At 30.7% G+C, this 21,860-nt stretch overlaps 4 non-coding genes across 4 annotated transcripts; 2 read left to right on the top strand and 2 right to left on the bottom strand.

Annotated features, from left to right (window-relative positions):
* Window positions 1–8,141: 8,141 nt before the first annotated feature.
* On the top strand, window positions 8,142–8,223 carry Trnas-gcu. Its single transcript has one exon. It is a non-coding gene; the product is annotated as a tRNA-Ser (tRNA).
* Window positions 8,224–11,278: 3,055 nt separating this feature from the next.
* Window positions 11,279–11,360, top strand: Trnas-gcu. Its single transcript has one exon. It is a non-coding gene; the product is annotated as a tRNA-Ser (tRNA).
* A 103-nt stretch (window positions 11,361–11,463) lies between these two features.
* Window positions 11,464–11,545, bottom strand: Trnas-gcu. The gene has a single exon. It is a non-coding gene; the product is annotated as a tRNA-Ser (tRNA).
* An 848-nt stretch (window positions 11,546–12,393) lies between these two features.
* Trnas-gcu lies at window positions 12,394–12,475 on the bottom strand. Its single transcript has one exon. It is a non-coding gene; the product is annotated as a tRNA-Ser (tRNA).
* Window positions 12,476–21,860: the final 9,385 nt, after the last annotated feature.

Below are 21,860 nucleotides of genomic sequence, written 5' to 3'. Positions count from 1 at the left end.
TGAGTATATTTTAAAAATTATTAATTTTTCATGAAGCAACTTTAGTATTGAATTTTACCTTAATTCCGATATATTTAAGAAATTTATTGATGAAAAACTAATTTTCTAAAATTGGCTTTATGTGGGAGTTGGGGTCAAACATGGACCAATCCTCATAAAATTTGGAGGAGGGATATATTTTTATATAAAAGTAAGTTATGCTAAATTTAATTGCTATACTAATGTCGTAAGTCAATTTTGGACGTTAAGGCATTTTATAAAGGGGGGTTTGTATGGGGGCAAGGGTCAAATATGAGCCGATCATTACAAAAATCAACAGTGTCTCTTGTGCTTATATAAAACTTAGTTGTGCCGATTTTTGGAGAGATACTAGTATATTTGACGTAGTTATGGCAAAAAAGCCCAAATCGGGAGCTCCAGTTGTATGGGCGCTAGTTGAAATAATGGACCGATTTCAACCATTTTCGGACACTGTGTTTATGGTTGAAGTTATTTTATGAACTAGATTTTTATATCGTTCACCACTATAGTGGGAAAATATTGATCCCACGCTCACCTGAAGTATACCTATCGACTCAGAATCACTTTCTGCGTCGATTAAGACATTTCCATCCGTCCGGCTGGCTGGCTGTCCATGTAAACCATGTGCGCAATGTACAGGCTACAATTTTCAAGATATTTTGATAAAAAGAGTGTTTTTCGGCACAGGGTCCGAAAATGGTTGAAAGCGGTCCATTATTTCAAATAGCGCCCAGACAACTGGATCTCCCGATTTGGGCTTTTTATGCCATAACTACGTCAAATATACTAGCATCTCTCTAAAAATCGGTACAACTAAGTTTTATATAAGCTCTCTTGTGCTTACACTGTTGATTTCTGTAATGATCGGCTCATATTTGACCCTTGCCCCCCCTTTATAAAATGCCTTAAACGTCCAAAATTGACTTACGACCATTAGTATAGCAATTAAATTTAGCATAACTTACTTTTATATAAACAACTCCCAATAAATCAATTAAGGTAAAATTCAATACTAAAGTTGCTTCATGAAAAATAAATAATTTTTAAAATATACTCATGGTGTAGGATATCATATGGTCGGTCATGTCCGATTATACTTTCCTACATATGTATATATTTAACATAATTATGAGCATTAATGCTCTATTAGGTTGTGAAATAATGATCCGATTTTAATAGGGCTAGTCCTTTATTGAATTATCTGCAAAATTTTGAAGTTAATGTCGAAATCAATAGTCAAAATGTTGATATTTGATAAGTGTGAACGTACTTTCCAATATAGTGTATACATGTAATTAAAAACTGCTTTAAAATGTTCAAATATTAATATTCCTATAATCATTATATGAAATCATAAATCTTTTTTTTTTTTAATATTTAAGATGAATATTTTAAAAGTAATATATTTATACGATAAAAAACAATTTCAACATGAAAGTATATTTAATATCTTACTTAAACCTAAAATCCTTTAAACTTGTCTTGTCACATCAACTTTGATTCGTTTTTTTTTTTTTTTTTTTCTTAAAGACTTTTATATTTCTCATTCATTTGAAGTTGCAAATTACCATAATTAACATTTTATTTAGCAGCAAAAGTACGATTCAAAATAAAAATAAAAATAGAAATCATTAAATAAACAAGATTCTTGTTAATGAAATGACATAAACATTATTTCTCTTCAATTAAATTGTAAAGTTCCTCCATTCACCTGTAGCAACAACTGAATGGAATTTTTCAGCATTTGGCAGCTACTTGCCACTATCAATGTATTGCCACATGGGGACTGTTTAGCAAATGCATGCACACAATTTTTTGATGTGTCTTTAATTACATACTCACTCTCATACAGAACCCTAATTGTAGATTTTTGCAACACTTTACGGAAGTTATTATGTAACACAAAACTAAAGAGAATAATGAAGAGAAAAAAAAATATATATATGAATATATTTTTAGATCAGTTTTGTAGCCAGCCGGGAAAGATCACTTAATGTAACAAGAAAATTTGTATTTTATTATTATTAATTGGACACGAAAATCACAAAATCTAAATTTAAAACAATTCATTGTTGACTAATGTATTTCACATCAACTTAAAAGTCTATATAAGTATTTTAATAATTCAGATACTTTAACTCTTTAACACCACCCATGGTGCCAAGTTCCCATGGCTTTTGTAGTCATCATATTATGACAACAAAATTTTTGTTCAACCACTCACTGTTTTAAAGACGTACATACATAAGCAATTATTTGACAAATTATGTTATGCCATGATATTTTATTTTAAACTAATGTTTAACCTGCTACTGGTATTGATAATTAAGAATATTTGTTATTTAATGTGAATTTGGTAGAAAAGTTCATTCATATCATCTCTAAAATTAAGAAATTTATTTTCTACTATTTGTTAGGGCATTAAATTTTTGTTTAAATCGATTTATTCCAGAATACATTGATGACTTTTCCTATAAACGCCTTTGATATATTTCGATGGGTGGAATATCTAGCAGATCCTTGGTTGACGTAGTACTCATGGCACCAGCATCATGTACTGAACTCCCTGTAATAATTTGATATTCAACTTTCTGTCCAAAGAAGTCCACCAGATTATGGAGCATAGTAAATGGAGTATATTATCAGCGAGCATCTATCTATCTAGTACTATCGAATAATCAGCGAGCGATCTACATCGGCTATCGAGCGATCGATCAGACGATCAGCAGATCGAGCGATCGGAGCGGCGAGCAGCAGCTAGCAGCGAGGGGGAGCGATCGAGCGAGCGACTGAGCGAGCGAGGAGCGAGGAAGCGATCGAGAGAGCGAGCTATCGAGCGATGCGACGAGCGAAGAGCTATCGATCGAGCGCGCGAGCGATCGAGCGACAGCGAGCGATCGAAGCGAGCAGGCGAGCGAGCGAGCGAGCGAGCGAGCGAGCGAGCGAGCGAGCGAGCGAGCGAGAGAGCGAGCGAGCGAGCGAGCGAGCGAGCGAGCGGCGAGCGAGCGAGCGAGCGAGCGAGCGAGCGAGCGAGAGCGAGCGAGCGAGGAGAGCGAGCGAGCAGCGAGGAGCGAGAGAGCGAGCGAGCGAGCGAGCGAGCGAGCGAGCGAGCGAGCGAGCAGCGAGAGAGCGAGCGAGCGAGCGAGGAGCGAGCGAGCGAGCGAGCGAGCGAGCGAGCAGCGAGCGAGCGAGCGAGCGAGCGAGCGAGCGAGCGAGCGATAGAGCGAGCGAGCGAGCGAGAGAGCGAGCGAGCGAGCGAGCGAGAGAGCAGCGAGCGAGCAGCGAGCGAGCTAGCGAGCGAGCGAGCGAGCAGCGATCGAGCGAGCGAGCGAGATATATCATCGATCTATCTATCTATCTATCTATCTATCTATCTATCTATCTATCTATCTATCTATCTATCTATCTATCTATCTATCTATCTATCTATCTATCTATCTATCTATCTATCTATCTATCTATCTATCTATCTATCTATCTATCTTCAGAGTCGGAACTCTTACATACATTTAAAGGCTGAAGTAGCTCCGAGTACATCCTTTTCTATTCAAGCAATTAATTGTGCAATTAATCGATTGAATATTGTAGTAGTTGTACCCGGCTTTGCCCGGAATTTTCGTTATTGCAGGAAATTATTAATATTTTTCAATTAAAGTCATATTAAGAGGACTTTAATATAAAATCTATTTGATCTCAGATTTAACTAGTTTCTCAAGTCCATTAAAAAAACTGCAATCGATTTTAGATTACATTTACAAGAACCGATTTTTAATGAAAATGGACTGATGAGATAAGCTGCATGCCTGCCCGGCTTGGTTCCCTTTAAAAACTAAAAAGTAAAGTAAAAATTAAAGTAATTATAGGTTTTAATGACTTTTTTCCATTGTGCGCATATTTAAGGAACTACAGGAACGGATATACATATATTTAAATATTTAACGATTTAAATTTATGGCAAATATTAAAATTTTAAACATAAAAAATCAAAACTCTAATCTCATCTATAGATAGACTATATAATACTTCGAGTAACCTTAAATAATAAATACTTATTTATAAAAATAAATTCATTCAGGAGAAAAACTTATATTAAAATATTTAAATTAAAAAATAGAGAACCTTTTCTTATCAAAGATTCTATAAAGTGTGCGTAATAAAAAACAGTATTAATCTGATTATGTGACAAACTGCCAGTCTTTAAAAATTTCTACGAAAGTTTTATTTTAACTCTTGGCTACAAAGTTATATCTTTTGGGAAAAGCATTAATATTCAAATGACTTAGATTTAAACATAAAAACCACTTTAGAATTTTTACTGATGTACCACAATTTTCAAAAGATTAATATCATTTAATCTACTACTAAGGCATTCAATTGAATTTTATTTTCATTTAATTCTTAGGAAAAAAGCTACTCTTTTCTTATCCAAGTCAATAATTATTTATATAGACTTTTTTTCTTCCACCTAAACGCCTCTTTATTGTTTTTGCTTTAAGTTTTGTTTTGATCACCAGAAGATCATAGAAGAGAAAAAAGTGCCCACAGAAATCAATGTTAAGGTCGTTTAAAAACTCATAAAAATTTATTTTAAAACCATTTAAAATAGCTTTTCTGTGTTTATTATTATTATAGTTTTTTTGTCATTATAAGTGACAGCATTAGTCTATTTTTTACACTTCTTCTCCATCCATTTGATCATTGGAATTGTTCGTTCGTTTGTTTTGTTTAATTATTTTCCTGTCTTATTTATTTTTCTTTAATACGTCTTGTAGGCATTTTAGAAATCTCAGCAGTAATTTTTTTTAGGGTTATTGACCAGGTCTTGACCAACACTGCCTGAGCCACCAGCACTATTATCTATATTTATCTTGATGTATTAAAATGTACTTGTCTTTCTTTTTATCGTTGTATTGTCTTGTTCGAGTGTGATTGCGATTAGTATTATTGGTATGAGGTAATAAATTGTAATAAAAATCATTTGATGATCGGTATGGGTGTATGATAAAAAACATTGAGAATAATAATAAAAAAATGTTTTTCATTATTCTCCTTTTAAACTATTTTCTTTTCCTATTGTTGTTGCCTACTTGTTTGAGTTTAAGAAATATAGATATTAATATTAGCCAAGGTCAAAATCTAGAAAGTTATAATGTGCTAAAATTAATTGGTTGTAGATAACAATGTTTTTGTATTTACAGTATGTGTCAAAAGAAAAAATTTTTGTTTTAAAATAATTTATTTATAGAATTGATATTTTCAAATATTTCTTATATCCGTCAGTAATATGGATCGCTTACAAATATGTAGTTAGATAAGTCATTACAACGTTCGATTACCAATAAGCAGTTGAGTAAGGATACGATTTTGAGATCTCATGTTTGTTAGTCCACTGCCGTCTTACAACATAACTGTTGAGTTATTTTATTGTGCGTCAACTAATGTTAGTATATTACACTATGCGACAAACATAAATACCTGGAAAGTCATACCCAGGAAAAACTTTACTTATCCGGTAAGCAGGTAAGTAATATTGGAGCAATGAGGAGGTACTTACTTCTGGGGTGAGTAATAGGTTCAAAAAATAACTAGTTACCAATGTACTTACCCGACTTTCCCGGGCTTATTAGTCTTTCCGCTTACTTATAGCTGCATTAACAAGTAATTTTATAGTACTTTTTGGAATAGTTTTTGCATAAAAGTATAAATCGACTTTTTAAAAAATACTGATATCAACTATGATTCGAACCACAAACTGGCTACAAATTCCATTAAAAAAATTTTATTGATAACGATTACTCATTACCAGGTAATGTATTAAATAACTACATTATCTAGATTACTCATTACCGAAAAGTTTAAGATTTTTTGCTGGGTATTTTTGAAAGATTCTTCCGATATCGATAATACCTATTAGAAAACAAGTCAGAAATTGTAATCGTGCGTGGCCGACCATATAATACCATACACTAGTTAAGAGAATAAAAAGTGATTTATTTTTCATATTAAAGCATTTAGGTTAAATTATACACGCCTCCGATATATTTAAGCAATTTATTGGTTAAAAACTAATTTTTTTAAATATGCTTTATACCTGAGCTGGGAAAATGTGGACCTATCCTCATAAAATCCTCTTAAACAAAAGTCGGCAAGGGTCGTCAAGACAAATATAAAACTTAGTTGTTTCGCATTTTTCTAGATTCGTGTATATTAAACATAATTATGAGCTCGAAATCCCTATTCGGGAGGTTCAGTTGTATGGAAGAGCTAGGTGAAATAATGGACCGATTTTAACCATTTTCAATAGGCTTAGCCCTGGGACAATAGAAGATAATGTACCAAATTTCATTGAATTATCTTCAAAATTGCGACCTTTAGTTTGATTACAAGGTTTACACGGACGGACATAGCTCTGAAAATGATTCTAAGACTATACCAATGTCTTTAAGGTGGGTGTAAGTCCAATTATATTGTGCGTCACAAACATCAGCACAAACCCAATATACCCTCCCCACTGAAGTGGTGTAGTATCACTTCCCAGGTATTTCTATTTAAGTTTATCTCATTGTGTTATATACCAGTCATTACTAGACTACTTAAAAGTAATGCTGATGGTATGAAGTAGTCAAAGTAAGTTGTTAACTACAAGTCATTACCATGCATTTATGAGGCATCTATTCATTGACGGATATTGTTCACACTTTCTTGTAAAACCTACGGTAAATATGTTTACAAACTGTAAATGACATAATTAGTAGTAAAACTGAAGAGCACAGGGAGATTGAATAACTTTTGAACCGAAACTAACAAGAATACTTCAATATATTAGAATTATTTTTTTCAAAGGTGAATACGATTAACTCCATTAACATATTTAATTTTAACAACATTTGTTTTACCACAGGCGCCAACAATTTTAACATTTTTTCTATTTTCTCTTCACAAATCATAAAATATTTTCACACAAATCAGTTTAAATGGGTGGTAACAAATGTTCTTATAAAATAAATTTAACAAAAAAATGTTTTCTTTTTATTAAATACATAAAATAAAAAACATTTCAATGCTATAAAGCACAACAAGAGATTCCAACACATAATTAATATTTGCAGATCGTTAGCAATTTGCACAGCTGGTTATGACAATTATTTATTTCTCATATTTTTAAATTTATTTTTATATTTTTTTTTTTGCAAATCCTTCAAAAAGAACATTTGCAAATAAAACAAAAAATATTATAAATAAATTCAAACAAAACAGTTTGTTCTAAATCACAATTTGTGGCTTTAAATCAACTAAGTGTGAATAAAGTCATTAATGAAACCCCAAAACATACATGATTAAAAATAATTTTTCTAAGTGGAGAAATTTCTTTTAAACTTTTTCTATCATTGCAAATATTTTTTAGAGTATTTTCTTCATTGTTTCGTTACATTAACAAACAGACAAACAATTATGTGTATTTGAAAAAATTTTAAAATTTGTAGCAATTATCATTATCTTCCACATGACTACAAAAATTAATTAGACTATTGTGTTTATAAGAAGTTATAAGTAAAAACAAAATATCTAGTAAAAAGGCAAATTATAAAATTTTATTTATTTTTTCAATTGTTTGTGGTTATTTTGCTTTAAACGTATTTTTATAGACGGCAACGAAATATATTAAAATGGAGAATATTGTAAATTTATCTACCTGCTATGAGTTTTAAGTTTACAAGTAAGAAAAGTTTACTACTAATTTCCAAAATACGAAATATATTCCTTTAAGATGACGTGTTATTCGATTTCAGATTGCATTTTCAGTATAACAGATCATAACCAAACAGAACTCATAATAATATAATTTTATTTTGTATTTTATTATTTTGTAAATTAAACGATTTATATATTTAAGAATTTAAAATATATTTGAAAATGGATATTCCGTTACTTGAATAAATTGTATAAAATTTACCCTGGCAACATCATATCTAAAAAAACTTCACATTTCCACCACTATTTTCACTATATTATCATAAAGTAGCTTTTGAACTGTTTTACCATTAAAATAATGGTTACGTTGTGATAATTGTATAATTTGCTTTATAACAAAACAGTTATTTGTTGTCTGACTTAATATAGACGAGGTGGCCGAGTGGTTAAGGCGTTGGACTGCTAATCCAATGTGCTCTGCACGCGTGGGTTCGAATCCCATCCTCGTCGAGGAGCTTTTTTGTTACAATAATTTAAAACCCCTTTTATTACATTTTATAATAACTGAACTGTCAAATTTTCCATACTAAGAAAAAATAATGTTGAACATTTAAAACTCTCAAGTTTATGGCACTATTCGGAATTTAGTTTTTCCATATTATGGATCAATCCTCTTGCAATTTAGTGGACTATAGACTACAATTATAGACTAGACTAGACTATAGACTAGACTAGACTAGACTAGACTAGACTATAGACTAGACTATAGACTAGACTATAGACTAGACTATAGACTAGACTATAGACTAGACTATAGACTAGACTATAGACTTAGACTATAGACTAGACTATAGACTAGACTATAGACTAGACTATAGACTAGACTATAGACTAGACTATAGACTAGACTATAGACTAGACTATAGACTAGACTATAGACTAGACTATAGACTAGACTATAGACTAGACTATAGACTAGACTATAGACTAGACTATAGACTAGACTATAGACTAGACTTATAGACTAGACTATAGACTAGACTATAGACTAGACTATAGACTAGACTATAGACTAGACTATAGACTATAGACTAGACGATAGACTAGACTATAGACTAGACTATAGACTAGACTATAGACTAGACTATAGACTAGACTATAGACTAGACTTAGACTAGACTATAGACTAGACTATAGACTAGACTATAGACTAGACTATAGACTAGACTATAGACTAGACTATAGACTAGACTATAGACTAGACTATAGACTAGACTATAGACTAGACTATAGACTAGACTATAGACTAGACTATAGACTAGACTATAGACTAGACTAGACTAGACTATAGACTAGACTATAGACTAGACTATAGACTAGACTATAGACTAGACTATAGACTAGACTATAGACTAGACTATAGATAGACTAGACTAGACTATAGACTAGACTATAGACTAGACTATAGACTAGACTATAGACTAGACTATAGACTAGACTATAGACTAGACTAGACTAGACTATAGACTAGACTATAGACTAGACTATAGACTAGACTATAGACTAGACTATAGACTAGACTATACTAGACTATAGACTAGACTATAGACTAGACTATAGACTAGACTATGGACTAGACTATAGACTTGACTATAGACTAGACTATAGACTAGACTATAGACTAGACTATAGACTAGACTATAGACTAGACTATAGACTAGACTATAGACTAGACTATAGACTAGACTATAGACTAGACTTTAGACTAGACTATAGACTAGACTATAGACTAGACTATAGACTAGACTATAGACTAGACTATAGACTAGACTATAGACTAGACTATAGACTAGACTATAGACTAGACTATAGACTAGACTATAGACTAGACTATAGACTAGACTATAGACTAGACTATAGACTAGACTATAGACTAGACTATAGACTAGACTATAGACTAGACTATAGACTAGACTATAGACTAGACTATAGACTAGACTATAGACTATAGACTAGACTATAGACTAGACTATAGACTAGACTATAGACTAGACTATAGACTAGACTATAGACTAGACTATAGACTAGACTATAGACTAGACTATAGACTAGACTATAGACTAGACTATAGACTAGACTATAGACTATAGACTAGACTATAGACTAGACTATAGACTAGACTATAGACTATAGACTAGACTATAGACTAGACTATAGACTAGACTATAGACTATAGACTAGACTATAGACTAGACTATAGACTATAGACTAGACTATAGACCAGACGTCGGCGCTAGTATTGTTCTGACAACGAAGATTTTCGGCAAATTACATGTACACAACACGATCGCATACGAACCTCTAAACAAGAGCATCAAAAATACAAATATTTTATTTAGTTGCTTGGCAGCATTCAACAAAGCAGGTTGATGTCGCTTTGTTAAAGAAATTGCAAACACAACTTGAAAAAACAAAAACAACTTGCAAAAGCAAGAGCATAATTTACAAAAACAACGTACACCCTAAATAATTTTCTAGAATGCATAACAATGAAAGTAAATAAGTTCATCTTGTTTCATACTTTTTTTGTACATTTTAAGTAGAAATGTTGTTTCTATGTGAAGAAATTATCATTCTTAAGTACATTGATTACATTTTGTTTATAAATATTCGCATTTTACAGTAATGCAATTTAATCTTCAAAATTAAAAATAACCAAATATTTTTTTCAGTGCAATTTCATTGAAAAAATGCCAATAGTTTGTGTGTAGTGGTGGTTTTTTTATCTGCCTCTCTATCCGCCGGTATATGCTATAGACTAGACTATAGACTATAGACTAGACTATAGACTAGACTATAGACTAGACTATAGACTAGACTATAGACTAGACTATAGACTAGACTATAGACTAGACTATAGACTAGACTATAGTAAGTAGATTTAGTACTTCAATAGGCGATTTAGAAGAATAAATTGAAGCTTTTAAAATGGTATTAATGGGTACTTAAATCACCTATAGAATTATTTGTGAATTCTCCTGTACAATGTTTGGTCTAATATCAACGTTATATGGTTATTGAGCTATATCTCGAAAACTATTAGTCCGACTTTAAATAATAAGAAGATTATTAATAAGAAAAAACTTGTTTTTCTACAGAAAATTATCCAAATTAATAGAGTTTAATGCAATTTTGTAAGTGATAGAGAGTTCTGAATTTATAAAATGTTCTTTTTTGGGATTATATATTTTGTATCACAATGTTTATTTCTGAATTATTTAGGATATAATATCATAAATCATAAGATCAATGTAAAAGGCAGCAATCTCCTGACAGACATCTAGTTAAATTCGGGCCTTTTTTTAATTATTTAATCCACATGACCTGGGAATGATGTTCTTTCACATTGTTCAATTAATTATGTACCTATTACTTTATTAAACAAATTATTTTTCAATAAGTACTGTACCTATTTGCCAATTATTGTTGCAAAAAGAGAACAATAGTGCAAAACTTAATAAAGCTTTAAATGAGAAATGAAAACTTGAGCCACGTCACAGCATATGACGAGGTGGCCGAGTGGTTAAGGCGTTGGACTGCTAATCCAATGTGCTCTGCACGCGTGGGTTCGAATCCCATCCTCGTCGAGAATTTTTTATTAAAAACATAATTTTAAATTACAAATACAAATTTATTAAAAAATTTTATATTTATTGAAAAATATAGAAATTTCGAATAAAAATAACCATTCGACGAGGATGGGATTCGAACCCACGCGTGCAGAGCACATTGGATTAGCAGTCCAACGCCTTAACCACTCGGCCACCTCGTCTGTGGCGACCTTGGTGTATGAATATTAATATCAATATGTCGGTAAGAACATTTAAACTGTATTATCGACAAAAAAGCTTTTTATGTGAATTTTATACTGAACTGTTGAGTGAACAAAAACAGGGGCGTTTTTGTAAAATATGATAGATACATATTTTTATTTGATTAAAAATTACTTGTGCAATTCGTAAAATCGCAAAATCTGAAAATTTCATAAAAAAGGAGTTTTTTTATTCTTTTGTAATTGCCAAAATCAGAGATGGAAAATTGTGAGTAGGAAATTAATCAGGAATGGGAAAAAATAATAAATTAAAAATTATTTGAATAATTAAATATGCTAATGGTGTGTTATTTGTAACTCTGGTACCAAGGGATGTTTTTGGTACTTTTTCGTCCTTTTTAAAAAAGTACTTTTTAAATTTTCTATAATATTGAACCTAGAAACATAAAATTAAGTGAAAATCTGTAGGAAAGGATTTTTGGTACTTTTTCTTTCTTCAAAAAGTACTTTTAGCAATATTGAACATAGAAACGTATTAACAGTTTTATATTTACAACACAATTAATAAATTTTAAGAAAATATTTTTCGTATTTTACAGCATATTTAGTGAGCATAAAACACTTTTTTGGTTTATCTGTTGAAGACATTTAAAATAAACAAGTTTTTAACGAGAGTATTAAGAAAAATTCAACTAAAAAGATGTGTTTTTAACTAACCAAAAACTTCATGAAAAGCCCTCTTCCGAAAATCACCCTGATGTTAGTTAATAATCTCATACATATGTATGTACTTTTTATAAACATCTTTTTATACCGAAAATTATTCAAAAATTAAATAAAAACGTTCTCGACGAGGATGGGATTCGAACCCACGCGTGCAGAGCACATTGGATTAGCAGTCCAACGCCTTAACCACTCGGCCACCTCGTCTTGTTGCTGGCACATCACCTAAAAGGTCTTTTCAGTTTAGCAACATGTTCGAAAGTAACAACATGTTGCTAGCAACATTTATAAAGAATTTTTTTTTCATAATAAATTTTAATTTCAAAATTGAAATTAAACACTTTACCATTCTTATCATTCGATATGTTTAAGTAATAAAATTAGAATTTAACTCATTTAGAAATATAAACAAACGTCACTACAAACTAAACATTGTTTAAAAATAATCATCCATATCATTTATCATATATGTATGTAGATAATTATAATGGCAAAGCATTTCTTGATTATTCATTTATAACAATTTGGATGAGTAGTGTATAAATATTGATGTTTAAGCTTTAGATCGTGTCTATTTTGACCCATATTTTGGGTGGCGTTTATATGAATAAATTAATACATTTTTTGTATTATGATTTTTTTATTAATTTGTAATTTTTATTTATTTATTTGCAGAATTATTTGTATTTTGGTAAGTTTTTTTATTAAACTTTATTTATATTAATTAAAGTGATCTTGTACTGTATTACAATGACCCAGAATATATGCATATTATATTATGGATCTATGAATAATATTTCGATTGGTTATAAATCTTCTTTTATATTAGTTTGTTTAAATACATAAACAGTTTCCTCCGATTTGCAAATTATATTTTTATATTTTACATTATAAACAAAAATTTTTCCAAAAATTTATTAAATTTGTTAGTTTATTAATAATATTATCAATAAATACTAACGATATTTTCTTATTTTTATAAACTATTTAGTCAATGGACGATCTTAAACAAAGTTTATTAACTTTTCAAACATGTTTACACATTCTTCAGAATACTTTAGAACAACTAACAAACACATTCTGTTACAAGAAAAAAACAAACTAAACATTCTTGGCAATACGATCATTTATCCGTAAAAATGTAAACAAAACAGCATTCCCAAATTCTTTGTATGTATGTAACTAAGGGAATGTGTAAAAATGTTTATTTTTAGATCGGTAACTGTAGAGTAATTTAGCCATGGTAAGACTCCCATATGTCCAATACAATACAAGTTTACATATCACGTGCACAAGGACATACCAAGGCTAATTAGATTAAAAAACGAGAGAATTTGCCAATAGCATTATGGGCATACACGCGTGCTTTTGTATAATGCATATAACCAAAATGCAGTTTAAACTGATCAAGTCAAGAGGAAAAACTAAATATTTTACTAACATCAACACCCAATAAAAAAAGTTAGTCTGATTGGGCTTTTAGGAACGATTATTTTTATAATGTCGTTAATTATACCCTCCACCACCATCAGTGGTGATAGAGGGTATATATAAGTTTGTCGTTCCGTGTGTAACACCAAGAAATATTCATCTAAGACCCAACAAAGTATATATATTCTGGGTCCTTATGAAATTCTGAGTCGATTTAGCTATGTCCGTCTGTCTGTCTGTGTAAAACACGCTCACGTTAAAACTAAGCAATCAACCAAATTCACCCCAAATATTTATTATTATCCTAAACAGTTTGGTATTGAAAATCAGCTAAATCGGTTTACAACGTAAAAAGTTATGAGTAAAAATTTCGGACTACCTCGAAAAAAATTACGTTTTTTCCATAATTCTTTTGAAGTTTTCTCAGAAACTACCAAAGATATTTCAATGAATTTTGTCACACATTATTTTTTCATCGCAGTGATTAATTTTGTTGATAAATCTTTAGAATCGATCCAATATTTCCCATAGCCCCCATTCAAAGGTATATACTCCCTGAAATTAGTTTATCGTTAATAACTCCCTCAAATATATCGGTATCAACACAAAATTTTGTACATGCAAATATAATATGAACAGAAATCATACTGTCAACGTAAATCTCAGTCGGTCCACAATTGACCATAGCTCCCATATAAGGTCCACTTCCTAAAATCACCTAAACGCACATATTTAATTGATGAATAAAGCTATTGGGATAAAATTCGAATTAAATATGTTTTGTGTACATGCAAATCATTCTACCAAATTTTTTACGGATCGGTCCATTATTGGTCATAGCTCCCATATAAGGCCCACTTCCGAAAATCATTTAAAAGCTCATATTTAATTGTCAAATAAAGCTATATTAATAAAATTCGACACAAATATGTTTAGTCTAAATATAAATCACTCTACGAATTTTTTTCGGGATAGGTCCGTAATTGGTCATAGCTCCCATATAAAGTCCCCTTCCGAAAATAACTTAAACGCATATATTTCATTGAATTATAAAGCTATCGGAATAAAATTCGACACAAATATGTTTTGTATACATACAAATCATTCTACAAATTTGTTTACGGATCGGTCCATTATTGATCATAGCTCCCATATAAGGCCCACTTCCGAAAATCACTTAAAAACACATATTTCATTGTCAAATAAAGCTAACGTGATAAAATTCGACATAAATATATTTTGTCTAAATATGAATTACTCTACTAAATTTTTTTCGGATAGGCCTATAATTGGTCATAGCTCCCATATAAGGTCCACTTCCGAAAATCACTTAAACTCATATATGTCATTGAATTCTAAAGTTATTGGGATAAACTTCAACAAAAATATATTTTGTGTACATTCAAATCATTTCACAAAATTTTTTACGGATCGGTCCATTATTGGTCATAGCTACCATATAGGCTCCTATAGAGGGTCCACTTTTTTTTGGCATATAAATCATTATACGAAATTTTTTCCTTATCGGTTGATAATTGGTCACAACTCCCATATAAGGACCATTTCCGAAAATTACTCAAATGCACATTAACAATCAAAGTTATCGAGATAAAATTCGACATAAATGGGTATTTTGTATATATAAATCATTCTACGGATATTTTCTTCCGGATCGGTCCATAGGTTGTCTTAGCTCCCATATAAGGTATACTTCTGAAAATCACTTAATACCACTTAATTCGTAATTAAATGATTATATCCGGATAAAATTCAAAATCAGTATGTTCTGTGTACAGATTAATCATTATATTAAAATGTTTTCAAACTGACTGTATATTAATACAGATTCCTCGACCTAATTAAAATTAGTTTGACATATGCATAAATGTTAGTACCCTCAATACGGAAACAAAAATTTTGCCAAATTATCTAAAAATTAGATTAGTTAAATGGGTTTCAATAAAAAGTAGCTTGCTGGTGCAGGGTATTTAAGATTCGGCATAGCCGAATATAGCACTCTAACTTGTTTTATTTTTATTTTGTTGAAAGAACTTGTTGCTTTAGTAACTTGAAATGTTGTCCCTTTTTTTCAAACAAGTTACAAACTATTTTCCCTGAGTGTAAACCACGATAGAATGTAGAGATAAATAGTATAAAAAGGCATGCGTAAAAATTAGCGACGGACAGACAAAATGTTTGTTTACATTTTTTTTTTCGTTTACTGTTTTTGTTCAAAGTTAGTATTCTTGTTTTAGATAAAGGAATGGCGTTAAATTTAACATAATCAAGAATCGTGTATCTATCAATTCACACGAGTTTTTTTTTTTTTTTTGTCTTAAATTTCCTTTATGTGTTTTAGTCTTTTCTCTTGATCTGTATGTTATATTGTCATTTATAATTTGTAAAACAAGACAATTTCTAAATTACATTTAACATTTTCAGCAAAGACAATTAAATGTAATGCATGTTGTCGTTACATTTAGACATTAAATTACTTTGAGTTGAGTAGATTAGATCAAGGTGTGTTTTTCGTTTTTTCACTAGATCTTGCTTGTAGAAAGATGTACATTAGGGTGGTTCGCCTCGTTTTTATGGAGAGAAAATGACATACTAATGTTTCCATTGAAAATTAAAGTTTAATTCATTCTTAGATAATGTTTTTGCAAATTTTCTTTTCTGTCAATTATTGGTGAGTTGGGGGTTCAAAGTATAAAAATATCATTTTCAAAAGTTGCAAAGAATTGTTATGATATTTTAATATTATCAATTTTTGTGCTAGTTCATAAATATTGACAATTTTTTTTTTATTTCGAAAACATTTTAAAATTTTTTTTCATTTTAAACATCAGAAATTTCCATTTTTGGGCCTCCCTAATAAATATAAAGATAGAGTAAGAGATACATGTTACAATACATACTTTTATTGGTATAATTTGCTACTGTTGGATATGATGATGGATAAGTGTTATCCGTATAATGATTGTTGATATGATCTTTATGATCATAATTAAACAACCCATTTCGGCGATTATTATTGGAGAGATTAGAATACTTTGTCAAAGAACGATTCCTATCAAAAACTTACATTGAAAAGTAAGGAGTTAAAATGCAAAATTTGCTTACACAATAGCATTTTAAGTCATTATTTTCACACGTTGATGACATAGAAGGTTAGTACTTACCACGCTCGCTTACAAATAGTTAGGTAAGTGCATACTACGATCGCCTGCAAAGGAATTAGTAAGTAGTTGTGTAAAAAACAAAATTCGAAAACAATGTGTCAAAGTTAACAAGTAACTACTAGACTCCTTCTAAGTAATGCAGACGGTATGCAGAAGGATTTGTAGCCAATTGACTAGAGCATATGTCTAAGGAACTACTTAGAGGTTCTAACCACAGTCGATATTATACATTTTTTAAAAAATTATGATTTTTACATTTTTGTGTAAAAACCATTCCAAATAGTACAACAAAATTACTTGTTAATGGATCATTAAGTAAGAAAATAGACTAATAAACACAGAAAATAACTGTAAAGCTGGTTTGAAATCCGGGAAAGTCATGTAAGCACATTTGTAACCAGTTTTTTTTGGTCATCGTCGAACAAAAATAAGTGGTAATTCACCCAAAATGTGTGTAATTACACTTTGATCCAATATTACTTGACTACTTACCGTGTATGTAAAGAGTTTGATGGGATTTTTCTAAAAAGGAATGTTAAACTAAGAAAATTTTGCTCAAATATTCTATAAATTGAGAATTTATTAAAAGTTCTTTTTTTAATAAATCAAAAAATATTTTACATAGGTCCCAAAACACTTGAATGGTATACAAATATTACCCATTTTCAATACCAAACAAACTTTAACTTAAGTTTAACTAAATTAAATAACAATTTTCTTTCTTCTCTTGTATAGTATTTTTGTATCATTAGCTTACTAATTCAAGAGATCAGTAACAAGCTTCCCGCATCAGTTTCATTTTTATGATCTTACCGTTATTGCGGTTGTAAAACATATTATTTGCATTAATTATACTCACGGTAGTTTTTGTTTGTTTTAATACTTCATTCCTGGAATATAATGATGTGTCTGCCCCGTAATCATAGTCTACATAGAGTTTTTTTCAAGGCGTTTTATTACGCACATTTCCTAAATTGATTTTCAAACACGAAAGGATGTATTAATAAAATGTATATGTATGTACTACGTCCTCTATTGCACTCAAAATTATATTGTTGCAACAATAAAGCAAAGGGGCAACATTTTAAACAAAGAAAAAAAGTTTCGAAATGTGTAAATTATAAAGTTAATTTTAACCAAAGTAAACTAAAAGTAATCTTAGATCAAATTGGTTTCTGCTACTTTAAAGCGAGGAGCATTAGGTCGGACACTGATTGTTCATTGACATACAATCTAGAAAACTGTACTAATCAGTTACTCAATATTCATATTCATCATCTAATTTATATTCGACTACTAACAACAAAACTTTCACTGATATCATATAAATTCTATTTAATTTCGTGGTATCAATACCATAAGTTCAATTCAAATTAAACTCTAAATACATAAATTGAATAAAATTAAGAACAAAAGTCTTTTATCTGATTTCTACTATTTACTCTACGTAAGTAAATACTTCTCATAATTGCCCCAAAGGGATTTTCGATGCTACATATTTAAGTTATTTTGATTCGTGATATGCCTTTTGCTACTGTTTCCGTTTTCAAGTACTTTAGCTTGGATTGGTAAAGTTGTATGGAAGAATAAGATTTTTAACATCATTTACTACCACCAACAACATATATACATACCCTGCAGTTCTGATAATGAACTAGTCATTTTACTTACCATTTATGCTTGTCCATAGTTATTTAAACATGCAACTCAGATGTTCTGAGAATGAGCAAGTCCGTATCTTGGAAGCGATGTTTTTCAAGATCCTTGAGAAGCACTGATTGAAGAGACTATGCGCAGGAAACTGAGTTTAGGAACATTATACTATAATACACACACTAAAGCAGCTTTAATTATCCTTTTAATCAAACCGAACCTAAAAAGCAGATCAGATAATAAGTGAACACAAAGCACTACACTCTTGATTACACAAATTTAATAATATTATTAGTTTGGTAAGAAAAATATTGTTTGTATCCCTTAATTCCTTGTAAAACTGCTGGGATAGTTTTAGTTGATAGTTGGTGCGCATGCGCAAACTTTGCTAAATTACTTGTATGCGTGCTCCTCTACTAATACTATAAAAATCGACTATTCTTGTGTTTTTGTCATAGAGGGAGCTTGACTAAAATTGTGCGCATGCTCATGTAGAAACTCTTTAATTTTGCACTGGTTGGTCGGTTGGTTGGTTGGTTGGAAGTTATAAAATTGAAGTAATAGAAATAAGATTATACTCATACACGTACTATCAACATCGTAAACTCTAAAACTCACTTGCAAATATTTTTAAGAAGCTGCAACTCAATTTTTGCTATATAAAGAATTACCACATTTGCAATTTAAAGTTATTCGAAATTTATACGCCGAAGTGTTAAGAATACAAAAAAGGAAGAAATTCTTTTAAAAAGTTGAAATAATAAAAAATAAATTAAAAAATTTATTTAAAATAATTAATTAAAAAAAAATACTACTTAAGTAAAATTTTAAAAGTGAGTAAAAAAGTTTTAAAAACTGTGCCAAATGTATCATATGCAACAATTCATATATTTTGTTGTAAACGCTATGCATTTTTTATCATCATCATAAATTATATAACGCTAAAATATCATGTTCGTTCTATGCGAGTTGTTGTTGATATTTTATCAAATAAATATAATCATATTAAATAAATTTCACTTTTCGCGCTTACTTGTTCATTTATTTTTAATCATTCAGGTTTCACATAAAAGAAATTACGCATCAGTTGCCAACAATGTGACAATTAAATGATTAAATGTTTGATAATCACGTTATAAATAATTATTAACATATGTATGTATAAATTACATTAAATGATTGACTGGTGTTTACACATTAAGAGATTACAACATATTTATGTTGTAATTTAATAAAATTTAAAAAAGTTTTCAAATCCAAGAGTGAATATTGGTGTTAATAGTTTCACGCATGTCGAGCCCGATAATATGATTACAAGATTTGAACAATTTATGATCTTATTTAAAAATTAGAATCCATACCCCGATATTTCAAAAACATTATGCAGGTATTTTTAAGAAGTATTTTACTTAAAACATTTCAAGCATTATTTAAAGTCAATATAAGAATGTTGTTAATCAACAACATCACAACAACAAAATTTGTTTCGTGTAAAGTTCACGAGAACTTAACTATAACTGAACTAGAACTGAACTAGAACTGAACTAAAACTGAACTAGAACTGAACTAGAACTGAACTAGAACTGAACTAGAACTGAACTAGAACTGAACTAGAACTGAACTAGAACTGAACTAGAACTGAACTAGAACTGAACTAGAACTGAACTAGAACTGAACTAGAACTGAACTAGAACTGAACTAGAACTGAACTAGAACTGAACTAGAACTGAACTAGAACTGAACTAGAACTGAACTAGAACTGAACTAGAACTGAACTAGAACTGAACTAGAACTGAACTAGAACTGAACTAGAACTGAACTAGAACTGAACTAGAACTGAACTAGAACTGAACTAGAACAGAACTAGAACTGAACTACACCTGAACTAGAACTGAACTAGAACTGAACTAGAACTGAACTAGAACTGAACTAGAACTGAACTAGAACTGAACTAGAACTGAACTAAACTGAACTAGAACTGAACTAACTAGAACTGAACTAGAACTGAACTAGAACTGAACTAGAACTGAACTAGAACTGAACTAGAACTGAACTAGAACTGAACTAGAACTGAACTAGAACTGAACTAGAACTGAACTAGAACTGAACTAGAACTGAACTAGAACTGAACTAGAACTGAACTAGAACTGAACTAGATCTGAACTAGAACTGAACTAGAACTGAACTGGAACTGAACTAGAACTGAACTAGAACTGAACTAGAACTGAACTAGAACTGAAGTAGAACTGAACTAGAACTGAACTAGAACTGAACTAGAACTGAACTAGAACTGAACTAGAACTGAACTAGAACTGAACTAGAACTGAACTAGAACTGTACTAGAACTGAACTAGAACTGAACTAGAACTGAACTAGAAATGAACTAGAACTGAACTAGAACTGAACTAGAGCTGAACTAGAACTAGAACTAGAACTGAACTAGAACTGAACTAGAACTGAACTAGAACTGAACTAGAACTGAACTAGAACTGAACTAGAACTGAACTAGAACTGAACTGAACTAGAACTGAACTAGAACTGAACTAGAACTGAACTAGAACTGAACTAGAACTGAACTAGAACTGAACTAGAACTGAACTAGAACTGAACTAGAACTGAACTAGAACTGAACTAGAACTGAACTAGAACTGAACTAGAACTGAACTAGAACTGAACTAGAACTGAACTAGAACTGAACTAGAACTGAACTAGAACTGAACTAGAACTGAACTAGAACTGAACTAGAACTGAACTAGAACTGAACTAGAACTGAACTAGAACTGAACTAGAACTGAACTAGAACTGAACTAGAACTGAACTAGAACTGAACTAGAACTGAACTAGAACTGAACTAGAACTGAACTAGAACTGAACTAGAACTGAACTAGAACTGAACTAGAACTGAACTAGAACTGAACTAGAACTGAACTAGAACTGAACTAGAACTGAACTAGAACTGAACTAGAACTGAACTAGAACTGAACTAGAACTGAACTAGAACTGAACTAGAACTGAACTAGAACTGAACTAGAACTGAACTAGAACTGAACTAGAACTGAACTAGAACTGAACTAGAACTGAACTAGAACTGAACTAGAACTGAACTAGAACTGAACTGAACTAGAACTGAACTAGAACTGAACTAGAACTGAACTAGAACTGAACTAGAACTGAACTAGAACTGAACTAGAACTGAACTAGAACTGAACTAGAACTGAACTAGAACTGAAATAGAACTGAACTAGAACTGAACTAGAACTGAACTAGAACTGAACTAGAACAGCACTAGAACTTAACAAGAACTGAACTAGAACTGAACTAGAACC

This window comes from Lucilia sericata, unplaced genomic scaffold (genome assembly GCF_015586225.1).
Source record: "Lucilia sericata isolate MDLA Ls3-8-SP2 unplaced genomic scaffold, ASM1558622v1 Contig000029F_arrow, whole genome shotgun sequence".
Taxonomy (NCBI): Eukaryota; Metazoa; Arthropoda; class Insecta; order Diptera; family Calliphoridae; genus Lucilia; species Lucilia sericata.
This window is presented reverse-complemented; position numbering and strand designations above follow the sequence as displayed.